This window comes from Eumetopias jubatus, unplaced genomic scaffold, assembly GCF_037043125.1.
Source record: "Eumetopias jubatus isolate StellerSeaLion01/CBP00866 unplaced genomic scaffold, mEumJub1_p1.0 scaffold_1, whole genome shotgun sequence".
NCBI classification, from domain to species: domain Eukaryota; kingdom Metazoa; phylum Chordata; class Mammalia; order Carnivora; family Otariidae; genus Eumetopias; species Eumetopias jubatus.
Window position 1 is genome coordinate 11,992,008 of NW_028274807.1, and position 14,792 is coordinate 12,006,799.

General features: G+C 41.3%; 1 long non-coding RNA gene across 1 annotated transcript; it reads right to left on the reverse strand.

Annotated features, from left to right (window-relative positions):
* Positions 1-5,161: 5,161 nt before the first annotated feature.
* LOC148164971 (uncharacterized) lies at positions 5,162-9,562 on the reverse strand. The gene is made up of 2 exons (XR_015768353.1): positions 9,453-9,562; positions 5,162-8,091 (listed from the first exon to the last, which is right to left on the reverse strand). It is a non-coding gene; the product is annotated as an uncharacterized LOC148164971 (long non-coding RNA).
* Positions 9,563-14,792: the final 5,230 nt, after the last annotated feature.

The window sequence follows — 14,792 nt, forward strand, 5'->3', positions numbered from 1 at the left end:
TGAAGTCCTCAACCTCTTATTCACTTAGCACACTGTTTTCTCTCCTAAAATGTGAGCTCCCAAAGTCAGGCACCCTTTCATGCATCTCTGTATCACGTCAACCCGGCCCCACATCAAATCTATAGTAGATGCTCAATGCATGCTGCCTGTTTGTAGGTGAGACAGATAAATGAAAGAATTCATTAACCAGTCCAATAACTACATACAATTAACCTCTTGGAGTCCCTATTTGCTCACATGCCTAACGATATGCACTATCTACACACAGGAAAGTAAGAAGAGTCTAGGAAAAAATTTGAATGTCATAAATGCCAAGTCATTACAAAGCATTATTAGAAAAGAAAAGGTAGGGGCGCCTGGGTGGCTCAGTCTGTTACGTGTCTGCCTTCAGCTCAGGGCATGATCCCGAGATCCTGGGATTGAGCCCCGAATCGGGCTCAGTGCTCTGTGGGGATCCCGCTTCTCCCTCTCCCTTTGCCTGCCCCTCCCCCTGTGTGTGTGCTTGCTCTCTCTCTCTCTGTCAAATAAATAAATAAAAATCTTAACAACAAAAAAAGAAAAGGTAGTGATTACCAAAAGTGTCCCCAAAGTCAGGAATCAGGACCAATTCTACACACAGGTAAACTAGGGAAGGAGAAAGTTTGAGACGATACAAAATACTTCCCCCATCAAGCTGGGGTAATGCTTCAAGTTTCCAAAACATTTGCTTTTTTGGATTAAGACATCGCCGATCCTTGTTAAAAATGTAAATGCTCTCTTGCAGCAACCGCATATTAATCCATTATTAACCTCAAGTGCTTCAGCTGAACTTATTAAGTCTGCTTGCAGAGTGAAAGGGACATGAGACAGGTAATTATTTTTTACTCTTTTATTAGGAAAATATTTAAACATACAAAACCAGAGGCAATCATATAATAAACTCTTATGTGTTCGTAGCCAGCTTCAACAATTATCGTCCTAAAACCAATCTTGTTTCATCTACTGCCTTCCCCAAACCGGATTATTCTGAAGCAAATCCAAAACCTCTTCATATTTCATGTGTGCATATTTCAATACAAAGCTCTAAAATAGAAGCACTGTTAACATTACCACAATATCAGTATCATACCAAAAAAAAAAAAAAAAGAAACAACCAACAACAACAACAACAAAAAAACAGAAAGAAACAATAATTCTTTAACATCATCAAATATCCGGTCAATAGTTAGTTCAAATAACCCCAAGAAAACAGTTCAGTTTTGAGGTAAAAGTAGCATTAGGTCCGGAATACGGCAGGGGTTGGTTCTAGGGCTCCCAGGGGAAGAAGGGGCCATGACGTGACTATCATCTGTTTCACTGTTTTGTTTTGTTTTCCAGTTTCACAACTGCCAAGAGCGATCCACGTAAGGGAAAGGACACGAATGTGTAAGCCAAAATATGAATTACTTTCCCTATCAGTCAATGACACTCACCAGCTTCCTCCAGCTGTTATAAAAATAATTAAGAGTTAGGTTTCCTTAACCTGGCAGTACTAGGACTTGAGTAGTTAATCCCATTGTCAATTTCACCCGATTATAGATAAGCCAGCTGTACTTATCTGAGCCTCAGTTTCCTTGTACAATGGAGGCAATAACAGGGCATACCCCACAGGGCTCCTCAGAGAATTAAAGAAGATAATGTATGTAAAGCACTTAGAAAAGCTCCTGGCACAGTAAACCCATAAGGAACACAAACTATTATATTGTTATCCCCCAGTCTCCTTGGAGACCAAAGCTTGGGCAAGCCGATGCTTGATGATCTTAATGGCCTTATCATGGCCACCTCCTCTGCCTGACAAAACACTGAATCTGAAATATTTTAAGCTATTGTGCCTCCGAGTGTGCTCTTCAGACCACCTGCATCAACATCACCCCAAAATGATTATTTCAATGTGGATTGCTAAGCCCTTGGCAATTCTTAGGGACACTGAAGTTTGAGAACTTCTGCCTGAAGTTTGCCTGAATGCTTGTACAGTAACTTTTCCAACCAGAGGAAAAATGGGGTGCCTGAAAGACAGTGCAGTGTGGCAGAAGGGACCGGGGGCCTGGAATTAGGAGGCCAGCAGTAGAACTTGGCCATCCAATTACCTGCAGAATGGAACTGGTAACATCTTCCTACCAGGGCCATAGAAAGAGCCAAATGGGGTCCTGAGGATGGGAAAATACTTCCCATTAATCAATCAATGTGTGGTGTTACTTACTTATATTATTATCCCAATTCCGAGAACCTAAATATAGAATTCCTGTTTGGTGCTCCCAAAAGCAGACCATGTGGTCTAATGACGTTCATGACAAAGGACATCATTCATGGCAGCCTCATTCATTCATTCATTAATAAATATTTATTGAGTGACAATTCTTTGCCAGGCTCTGTGCTGGCATAAACCAGGGGGAAAACAGTCACATTCCCTGCCTCCTAAGCACATAGAGGGCTCTGAAGTACCCAAGGACAAAGAATGAACAGGGAGAAACTGAAAGCTCACGAAAGTGAAGAGCTAGAAAAGGACCTTCATGGACACAGTTCCTTCACAGAACTGGTGGGAAGACAGAGACCCAGAGAGGGGAGGTGAGAAGGTAGCTAGAAAGGCGCTCACTTCTTAGTTCTCGGAACTGTCCCTCCTCTGTTTTACCCTTTCCTGCACCAAGAAAAGCAAAGAAGCAAAACAAATATTGAGTTGTTTTTTCTCCATGTCATCAGAATGAATCATCTGAGTTGACAGCAACAAAATTCTTCCCGCTTAATGGAGGACTATTACATTTTCATTTTTCATTTAATTTAAAAGCAGGTTACAAAACAGCATGCAGAATGGGGTCTCATTTTTGTAAACAAGGTATCTGTGGCATATGCAGAAAAATGGCTATACAGATCAAAGATTATCAATAGATATTCCCTAGGGGCTAAGATTATGAGCACTTTTTATTTTATTCTTTATATTCCTGGAACTTTCTCAGAATTTTCATAAATCCTCTACAAGGAACACAAATTACTTCTGTAACAAATAAAAATGTTATTTCAAAAATAACATTGGGTTCTTTTTTTTCTTTTTTAAGTCCGTGTGTTTTGCCTTTTTGAAACTAAATCTCATCTCATGAGAGGTTTCTAGAATCTTTTTGTCCAGATTACCTCCAAAAATTAAATGCAGTCTTTGTTCTCCAACAAAAGAGATGTGGCATAAAACAGTCACCTGTCAGCAGACCTCCTCTAAGATATGCCTAGGATTTATCCAGGCAAAGACTCACTATAGTCTTGAATTTGGAATCAACTGATCTACAAAGATTTCCTGAACCCTACCAAGTTCAAGGAACTGCATTGTGCCCTGTTCTCAGAGGTCAAAGATGCACAAAACATGATCTGAGTCTTCAAGGAATTTGGGATTTTGCTGAGGAGGGAAGACATAAAAATATACAAAGTTTAGTAACAAAATGTGATATTGAACAAAGGCATGATATTGAAAAGCACACTGTGTATTGGAACAGCAAAGACAGTCCATCTAGGGAGCTGTGGGAGCCAAGCGGCAGACAGAAGATGGAGGGCAATGGGGAGCCATTGAACGGTTTTTTTTTTTTTTTTAAGCAGGGAGGTGACCTAAGATCTGTGTTTCATGAAGATTAAGGTCTGTAGAATGTACAATAGTATTTGAGCAGAGAGGGAGGAAAACAGCTGTTATATACATCAAGTGGAAAGAATGCAAGGTTTTAGGTCCGGTTCAGGCACTAACAATGCAACTTTGAACCTGTCGTTTCTACTGCCTATGACTAGTTCCCTTACCTGACAAGTGGGAGAATGGATTAGAATCTCTAAAGTCCTTCCCAGCTGTCCAAACTCTTTAGTTCCATGATTCAGGCAAGAGTTGCAGTGACGAGGACAGGAATGGTCTTATTCTAGCAGATGCCTCTCAGGCAGAGCTGCTAAGTCATCTTAGGCACCAACAAAATAAGGCCAGATGTTCCCCTCTTACTCTTATTTTTAACCCCTTGGGTGGCTGTGCAGCAAATATTTTCTTCTTACATTTTTTAAATGAGATATAACTTACATACCATTAAATTCACCCTTTTAAAATAGACAATTTAGCAGTTTTTCGCATATTCACATAGTCGTACAAACACCACCACTGTCCAAGTCCAGAACATTTTCATCACCTCGAAAAAGAAATCCCGTGTCCATTAGCAGTGACTCCCCACCCCACCCCCAGCCCTTGGCGACCACCACTCTACTTTCTGTCTCTGTCAATTTGCGTTTTTGTGGACATTTCATATAAATGGAATCTGGCCTTTCATGTCTGGCTTCATTCACTTCTTTCATTCTGTTATCAAGGCCTATCCACATGGTAGTGTGTATCAGTACTTCCTTTTTATGGCTGAATAATATTCCAATGTATGGATAGACCACATCTGTTCATCCATCGATGGACATCTGGGTTTTCTCCACTTTTCAGCAGTGCATTAGTGTTATGCTCTTGTTTTTCAAAGGAAAAGCTGTCACAGGAGGTGCCACTATTTGAATTTAAAAAGAAGTGGACATCTGGGATGGAGGGAGGGTGGTCACTCCTGGACAGCGACAAAACCATTTTCATCTGCAGTAACTATTGTAGACATTTGTTCTGACACCTTTTTCCATAGATACTGCAGGGATAAACAAAATAATTGTATTTCCAAAGAGTGTGTGACCTTAAGTGAAAATTTTTGAGCAGCAAAGCCCATTCCATGGATTAAAAAATGCCACAGGATTAGGGGATAATCTTTAGCTTTCATGTTCTGCCAATGAGAGAGAATTGAGTTTGTAGATTCCCAGGCATGACGGAAGTAGCATCTCAGCCTATGTGTGACCTGCTTTTCACTCCGTAAACAACCAGTTCAGACCCAGGCATTTCAAAGTTTCAGCATTTCTTCTCCTTTTCCCACAGTCCAGGCTGTGAATTTCCTCACTGTATTTTTAGGAGCAGGAAAAACATGAAATATCACTGACCTGTCGATATTCGTGTTACAATGTAAGACCCAAGATGACCTTGCCTTCTCCTAAATCAAACTGAATGAAAAATAAGGCCAATAAAACGTTTATCCCGTTGACATGAGACCTCTGCGTTCAGGCCTTCTTAAGTGTGGGGGGCTGGGGGAACGGGAAAAAAATAAAACTCAACTGTATGTTTTCTTCTTGTGGTCCTTTAATATAATTTCAAAATTATCATACTGATCAGAAAGAGAGTAGAGAGTTTGAGAGCTTTATCACCAAGGAAAAACATTTACTAAGCACCTGTTTTGTGCCAAGAAGAGTGAGGAGTTCCATGGTCTCTTGTAATCTATTTGAAAGAGAGAAGATCTAGCCATTAAAAATCAGCACAATTTGCCAGGGGCTGGGGGGAGGAGAGAATGGGGAGTAACTGCTAACGGGCATGGCATTTCTTGTTGGCCAGATGAAATGTTCTTGAATTAGACAGTGGTAATAATAGCACAACCTCCTGCAGATAATAACCACTGAAATGTACATTTTAAAAGGGTATGCAAATATACAGTATGTGAATTATATCTCAATAAAATAAAAAATTTAAATCATAATAATGACACATGATACTATTAACAAAAAGAGTGAAAAAAACATGTCTGGCAGTAGGGTACAGGATAGGTCTTCTTTCAGTCTTGGGTTTGGCTACCGAGTAAAAACTGTAAGCAAATTTCCCTGCATTCGTCAAAGCCCTCCCCAGGCTGTTCCTACAGGGCCCAGGCCTCCCCCAATCCCCAGCTTGTCCCGGCTCAACGGATGCCCTGTCCACTGACTCAGTGGAAGTTCTCTTAAATACTTTGCCCCCAAGATGTGTTTCAAGCGAATGCTGCCTGGCTTACAACGTGATTTGGAAATATGCTGCTGGCTGTGTTTTATGCATTTTATCAAGTGTTTTTAACTTTGTACTAGCTGCAACCATGAAGGGCACAGTTTTAGAAGGTTGAAGTTAAATAATAATTTCACACCAGGAAACATTCAGCTGGGGCCACCTAGCACAAGCTGCCTGGGTGGTCAATATTCTGGAGCCCTGGACGCAGCTTCACATCAGGAGGTTGCTTAGTGGCCACTTGAAGAGTTGGGGGCTAGATAATATAGCAGTTGAGCCCATGGACTCTTGGGAACAAGCCGTCTGATTGGCCATGTAAACTTCTACATGTTAACTAACCCCACTAAGCCTCGGTTTCCTCTTCTGCAAAACAGGGGTGATCATATTTGTAGGTAACCCATGGGTTTTTGAGTAAATGAGTCTACAGTACTTGGAGGCGTGGCTGGCATGCACTCGCCACTTAATAAATGGTGGTTGCTATTAGGATTATTACTACCTGTGCTATTGCTCTCTGACTGTCCTTAAGGAAGGAAGGTGTTTGCCACATCTAACGTCCTTCAAGGAGGCTGGCAACCTGATTGGGTACATTTTGATTGTCATCCCACTTAAATTGTTGCATTCTAAAATAAGACAGGGTGGCTAAGGAGCCTGGGTCCTGGGACATCCTGGGGGAACTTAAGTTGAATTCCCTGATGGAACCAACAAACCAGATTTTTGCATTCTGACAGTTTTCATCATCTTTAGACTTTAAACTGTTTAAGCCCAAGTGCCCATTCCTCACAGGTTCTCAAAGGCCGGTATGGGATCCTCTGTGTCAGAACCATGCGGGGCATACTTGTTTAAAATAGGAAATTCCCAAGCCCCACCTAGAACTACTCCCCCAGAAGGCTCAAGGGAAGAACTTTGCATTTGAAGGAGCTCCTCACAGCCTCTTGGGCATGCTGGAGGGTAAATGAGAGCCACAGCGCTGGACTTGCCTCTGCAGCTCAAGTGCCTACTATCAATGCCAGGCACCCAGCAGACGCTTAAGTCATCTTTGTTTTAATAAATAGAAAAAAAAGACAAAATAAAATTAATGAAAAATTTTAAGACTAAGTAAAAATCATGAAAAAATAAATGGATGGATAATGGATGATTGAATGTATGGATGGATGAATGCATGGAAGGATGGATGGATAATGGATGAATGAATAGTTGGATAAATGGATGGATGGATAGATGGATAATGGATGAATGAATAGACGGATGGATGATGGGTGGATGATGGATGCATGGAGGCATGGATGCATGGATGGACAGATGAAGCAGCCACGTGTATCTAGTTTCTTTGCTCCTCTTCATCATGTTGTTCCTGAAGAGGAAACCATTAAGATTTACTGAAAGAATTTTTCTCAGTGTAAAAGCAACATATGACTGGTACTTAACACTTGGAAGACACAGAAAAGCAAAGGAAAAGGCAAACAAAAATCACCACTCAGAGGTTACCACCCTCAACATGTTTGTGTAGTTCCCTCTGGTCTTCTGTATGATGCATATAAACATAGGACTGCTTAACAAAAATATCATCCTATTATACACCCAGTCCTCTTTGAGCCTGCTTTGTTTTAATTTAACAATGCATTATGAATATTTTCTCAACTCAGGAAATTCTTCCTCACCATAATTTTAGATAGCAGCATAGTATTCCATCATAGATATGCTATGATTTGTATCCTCCCCCTCCAGTCATTGAATGTTCAAGCTCAGTAATTAATTAAAAATGAAATGTACATGTAGATTCTAATTCATGTCTTCAGTGGACATCTGTATTTTTCTGAGTTCCACAATTGATTTCAATCAATAGCCAGGATTGATGGCTACTGCCCACAAAAGTCTACTTCTAGAATGTTCTCAGGAAACTTTTGGAGTTAAAACACAAATAAGGAAAATTTCCATGCCTCAAGAATGACAGCAGACCTGGATTATATAAACTCTGTTGATTCCAGCATGCACAGCATTGTCACAGATGACAAGAGCAAAGCGCGAGTACTATTGTCATCATCACAAGAGGACCAACGTGATTTAATGCCGCCAAGGTGGTACCAACTTCATTTTTGATGAACAACCGCTTGGAGAACCACACAGCGATGCTCTGCCAACTGGAATGATTTATTTTTATCATTTCTTTCCCTTTCATTGCTTCAATTAGTTGCCAAGATATGACAGGAGGAGCTTGCTGTCTCTTTGGGGCTTGGATGTAGAAGGAACTCCTATAAATTTAAAGATTCAAAGATTAAAGAAAGTCCAGAGTTTATAAAATTATGTGCAATTTTGTGCTTTTGATTTTTAAACAAACACCCGTACCAGTTTCTTCTGAAATATAACAAAGGTGATTTTTAAAAGTTAAGAACTGATTCAAAGGGAATTGGCAACATACCCCTGAAGGCGGGATCCATCTTGGTTGCCCTCATTCCCTGCAGCATCTGTCATGATATAGAGCACACTGAATGGTTGTTAAATGAATTAATGCTTGAGTGAATGAATGAATGAAGGGATGGTCCTCTATTCCATTTTAAGCCATACAATATAGATGGTCTGAACTACTCGGTTTTCCTGCAGATTTGGTGTTAGTCTCTGAAGACCAGCCCACTAATAACTCCCTTATTGCCTAAAAACTCAAAAGATGTAGTGCTTTTGTACAGCTGTCACAATCCTATGCACAGGATCAAAATCCACCAGAATATGTCACCAGCCCCATCTCCCGCCAGGGAGGTGCTCAGTTAGCAAAATGAAAATCTTCAGGATCCCTTACCACGTCTGAGTCAAGGGGCGATATGCAAGGTCGTACTAATTCATTTGCTACAGAAACTGTGGCTGCCTTTAAACCCAGGGGTAGAAACAACTTCCTTTATACTCAAATCCCCTCGCCTGTGCGGTTCCCAGCCCCGTGGGGTCGGCTGCGGCCACTGTGCCCACGGGTGTTCTTCTCCGTCTTCCTTGCACTAAACTGCATGGCCCCAAACAGACCCCAGCCTAACTTACCAGGGACCTCAAAGCAAGCATTCCTCTCTGGTGCTTCTTCACTGAGAAAAACAACAAATGACCGCTCTGGCACCAGGTTTGATCTACACTCTCTTGGGCAGTACATCCCACTGTGGGATCCAGAAAGATCACAGCTCTCCCCTGGGTGGTTCAGAATCCCACTGCACCACACACTCCGTCCAATTCTGCGAGCACGTCCCCTCCAGTGCGCGTGCATTCCTAGCCCTGACTTTCACTTTCGCTTTTACTACAGCCAAATAATTGTGCAAAGAAAAAAAAATGGTTAATTTCCCCTTTTTTTAATCATACAATTTCCTGTTTCCCACCAAGCTCCAACAAAGCCTCCACAGTTCCCACATTTTTATTTGCACCAAATATACATATACCCTTTTTTTTTTCCTTTTTAAGTAAACAGTGTTCAATGCTTCCTTGTTTACCAGTATGTCCTGAGAGTTGATTGTTGCTGCAGGAAGGGTGAGGGCTGGGGGGGCCCGGTGAGGAGTTGAAGGAACATTAGAGGGGCGAGCTTCGATGGGTTCTAAGACGGGCTTCCACACTGAGGTTGTGCGGTGGAAACAAGAAACGGTACCTGCTTGAGCCCCGAAACACACGCAGCCTGCAGGAGAGCATCTCTCGGGGACTGTTGTTTTGGTCAGCCTCACGATACTGTGATTCTTGCTTGCTGCGTGAGCACCGACACTGAAGTTTGAACAGAGAAAGCTCTAGAAAGAAATTGATTCTGAGGCCAGAGGCTGCAACTGCAATATGAGGAGATGGCTCCCCCCAGTGTCAGGATGATTCTTCGGAAACCAGACCCAGGCTAAGCCATAGCAGTGACCTTGAATGCTGAGTTGGTGACCGCTTCAAGGTGGCTGACCCACAGGCATGGAGGAGAAGGGGACGGAAGAGGCCGGTGCCCAGCATGGGGGTCGGTTCCCCCAGAGCCAGTCCTCCCTCTGTCGCCTTCAGATCCTGGCAGTCAAGGCTGCAGATCCCCCAAAACAGCTTTCTCCAAAGATTCAAAAAAAGCCACCAAGCCTTTTTTTTTTTAATGTGTTTTATTTCCTCTTTTCCTCTGTAGCAGATGCACCAAACCCTAAAGATATACAGTTAAAGTCATATGGTCACAGTACCTGGAATCCCATTGTCTATTTTCCTCAACATCCTTTCTTGTTCGGAGCCTGATCTTTTCCAGCCCAGGGGCCTCCTGCTGAATGCCAGGACCTCCCTAAAACCCCCTTCAATGGGGAAATGCCATAGACCTGTGTAGAAAGCTGCCAAAGTCATTTTCCTGTTCTTAGGTTTAAATGGAAAGCTAGGCTACCTATGAAGTTCGAAAGAGGGGCTGCCAGTCTGTGGCCCTGAGAAAGTAAGTGGCTCTGGTCTGCTACAAGGGATCCGTGCACAGTTCTCAAAATAAATTTACAGGAGAAGAGAACAGAAGGAAAGAGAAAACTGATGCAGAATTCAGTCCAAGATAAATATTGCAAGACTTCCCAATATTTGGGAATAATGCAAATATTTCCCAAGTCCTTTCATTGTAACAAAATATGTGGGGAAAATAATATTTTTATAATGCAAATATTTCCCAAGTCCTTTCAATGTAACAACATGTGTGGGGAAAATCGTATTACCACCCTTTGCCCTGAAGATACCAGCCTCAGAATGCATTCTGCAAAGCTAAAGAAAATGGCCCGAGGCTGGTGGAGTCAATCCTGAAGCGAATCTTGGAAAGAAACCTTGGAAGTGCTCTGGTCCAAATTTGGAGACTGGTCCTTCTTGGAACGTGTCCACTTCAAGCCATTCCCCGTCATGTCAGAAGCTGAGTGTTACCAGAAACGAGGACAGATGTATCTCTCCTTTATGGGGCACATAGGTAAGTGACAAGATCATGGCATCTCTTTTTTTTTTTTTCTGATTATGGTAGTGACACATGCTCATAATAGAAAAATACAAAATGTAGTTTGTAATTTTTTTCCTCCGTGTCATTAAATATTTTCCTATGTCGTGAAATGCTTTTTGAAAATCTCATTGTAATGGCTGCATAACGTTCCACTTTTAAACCCATTCTTTTATGCTAAGACATGTATTTCCTTTTTTTTTTTCTGTTTTAAAGTGAAACAAAATAGGTGAACATGGGGAAAGGAAAAAAAGAGAGAAGGAAGGAGGCAAACCATAAGAGACTCTTAACTCTAGGCAACAAACTGAGGGTTGCTGGAGGGGGTTGGAGAGATGGGGTAACTGGGTGATGGGTATTAAGGAGGGCATGTGATGTAATCAACACTGGGTATTGTATGTAACTGATGAATCACTGAATTCTACTCCTAAAACTAATATTACACTATGTGTTAAGTAATTAAAATTTAAATAAAAACTTGAAATATTTTTTAAACAGTGAGTATAGTGAACATTTTGCACATTTGCAATTAACCCTCATTCAGATTTCTGAGTTTCTGGGTCAAGCGGAAAGTCACTTCATTTGTTGAAACATGCAGTTGAGGGTCTCATGACCCCATGTTGCTGTTTTCCATGCCAGCATACGGTGCCTTGGTAGAGGAGATAAAATGGTGAAAAATATTTGTTTTGAACTGAAAGTCAGCGTAAAATAAAAAAAAGTTGAGATTTGACGTTTAGCTTTTGCTACCACCGTGGCCCCAGCCTATAGCCTTGGGCAAGTCCCTTTGACTCTATGGACCACACCATTTTTAAACAATTCAAGGTTATACAGAGGGAACGTACTATAAAAGCAGTATGCTAAGTCTTTTCCCTTCTTCTATGGAATAACAATTTTTTTTCCTTCCCATACTCTCTATTCTTGAGTAGCGGAAAGTATGGCAGTCACACAAATGGGAAACTGCTGATTGCTCGCCAGGGTTTGCATCTGGGACCCTGGCCCGTCCCTGCAGTGTTTTGCCTGTGGTGAGAGTCCAGCAGATGCCCACCAATCCAAGAGCAGGTGGAAGGTAGGTTTAAATGCAGAGACATCAGGTTTCAGGGGTCCTTCTGTGTTTCTCCCTTATTCCAAATCACCAAGATATAAGCAGTATATACTGACATCAGAATCCCATGCTCAGAAATACATCCTGAGACCCAGAACAGTCATTTCCTCCGTGAGCTGCCTGAACAGGATCCGAGAAGTTTCTGCACCTACAAAGTGGGGGAGTACCAAACTACCTACATCTTAGAGTTGTCCTGAGACTCAGCATAAAAATGAAACCATATGTGGCTTAAATAAACCCTAAAACTCAAATAATCGCATTAAATAATGCATTAAATAAATTACCCATTAAATAAACCCTAAAACCCAAATAATCACAAACTATTATTATGGCCACTAGCAAGGGGCTGGAGTGCATTGGGAGTAAATACAAAGAAAACAGAGGGCATCTCCCTGCTGTTCTGCAACCTTATGGTTTACTTATAATGATCAATACAATAGAGAGTCTAGAATTTTCCAAGTATATTTGGCCCCAGAACTTTTGATTTGTATTACATCTAATAACACCCACACATTAGGAAACATGGGTTTTGTGGTTTGATTTCACATACAATGTAAGGTCTACAAAGGCAAGCACTTTGTTTTGTATCTTCAGGGCATAGAAGAGCTGCCTGCACATAATAGGTACTCAATAAAATTTATATTCATTGCATAATGAATATACTTTCCATTAAGCTAATTTGAAAATAGCCTCTGAAAATAGTTTGCATAGTGAAGTGAAACATGGGTTTTTATGATCTGCTAGTAAAAGTGTAAATAGGTTAAAACTCTTGAAAAGCAGAAAGTATGGTGAAAAAGTAGCCTGGTAGAGAACTTTTAAAGTGCTCCTACCCTCTCACCAAGTTGTGGGGCTTCTGGAAATCTATTTGGATGTCATTCTAAGTATGAAAAAAAAAAGTTTGCATTTAAGATACTCAGGAGATGTAGTATTGTTTAAAATGGAAAAAAAAAATACCTGAGAACCATCTGAATTATGTTCAAAAATCATTGAATAATTAAGATACAGAATATCCACTTGATGGGTAATTCTACAGTCATAACATGCTTATGAAAATTATATAACTTAGAAATATTCTTATATTGTGAGCATGTATTCACAAACCATATATAATTTAGTATCTTTTTTTTTCTTGTATTAAGGGAAAAGGCAAGAAACTAAATTATATATGAATAATAATCCATATGTGTAATAAAAACAAATGCAAAATAAAGAAACTAACACTGGGGGCACCTGGGTGGCTCAGTCCTTAAGTGTCTGCCTTCGGCTCAGGTCATGATCCCAGGGTCCTGGAATCGAGCCCCTCATCCGACTCCCTGCTAAGCGGGAAGCCTGCTTCTCCCTCTCCCTCTGCCGCTCCCCATGCTTGTGTTCCCTCTCTCGCTGTGTCTCTATCAAATGACTAAATTTAAAAAATCTTAAAAAAAAACTAACACTGAGTGTTATTCTGTCAGGCAATTGTTCTAAATACTTTACATACATTTAACTTCTTTATTTTCCTAATAATCTATAAGGCAGGTACTATTATAATACTTGTTATAATACTGGAAAAATGCTGGGAGATAACACACCCAAATATTGACAACAGCTGCCTCTGAGTGATCGAAAAGACAGCAATCACGTTCCTTGCATTTTTCTGCATTTTTACAAGTGTTTCGTAATGATGAGAAAACTACACTCTAAAAGGGTAAATTAATGAATTAAACTGTGTTCTTATAATATATCTGAACAGGAAGAAGGTTTTTAATTGACCACAGGACCCCTTTATTTCAACCAGGGAACTCCGACCCGTGCTCTGCTCTCCAGTTCTCTCCTATACAGAAGAGAAAAATAAGAGTAAGCTCCATTTAGGGTGAAATAGGTTGAAAATCGGCTGTTTTTATGAATGCAGAGAAACTGGCCAAGGCTAGTGTTGGGTTTTCAGTTTCAATGTCACACTTGCTCAAACCCCAAGATAATCTCGGATAATCACTCTGCCCTACCCAGAATCAAGAATTTAGGAAACCACCTGAGGGTTGCTGGAGTGGTGGGGGTGGGAGGGATGGGGTGGCTGGGTGATAGACATTGGGGAGGGTATGTGCTATGGTGAGCGCTGTGAATTGTGTGGGACTGTTGAATCACAGACCTGTACCTCTGAAACAAATAATACATTATATGTTTAAAAAAAGAAGAAGAAGAAGAAGATAGTAGGAAGGAAAAAATGAAGGCGGGGGTACGCGGAGGGGGAGACGAACCATGAGAGACTATGGACTCTGGGAAACAAACTGAGGGTTCTAGAGGGGAGGGGGGTGGGGGGATGGGTTAGCCTGGTGATGGGTATTGGGGAGGGTGTGTATTGAATGGAGCACTGGTGTCGTGCACAAACAATTAATCATGGAACACTACATCAAAAACTAATGATGTAATGTATGGTGATTAACATAACATAATAAAATAAAATTAAAAAAAAAAAAAAAAGAATTCAGGCACCAGCATCTCACATGCCCTCACAAACCAACGAGTCAGTGGTGAGATGAAGGAAAAGGAGGTGTGGAGGTGGAGTAGTCAGGGCCCAGGCATTGGGCAAGAAGAGTCCGCAGCTGCAGCCGGAGGGCTCGTTTCTTTTTATACAGCGCGAGGAACTGCCCTTGATACACCCTTTGGCGCGGTAGAAAGAAGGGGTAAAAGATGCTAATAAAGCTAGTAATGAATGTGAAATTGACCCTCTTTATCGAAATGGAAACCTAAAAACTAGGGACAATAAATCCATCCTACAGTAAGGACCATTTAGCAACTCAAGGATTTCATCTTAGGGCGCTGTCCCAACCCACTAGCTCAGTGGGTCCAACCCTTAACACCCACTTCTAAAGACCACAAATCCCAGCCTGACGGCGATCCGTACGCATGCGGCCTGAGACCTACGCCTACATTTCCCAGCGGGCCGAGCGGCTACG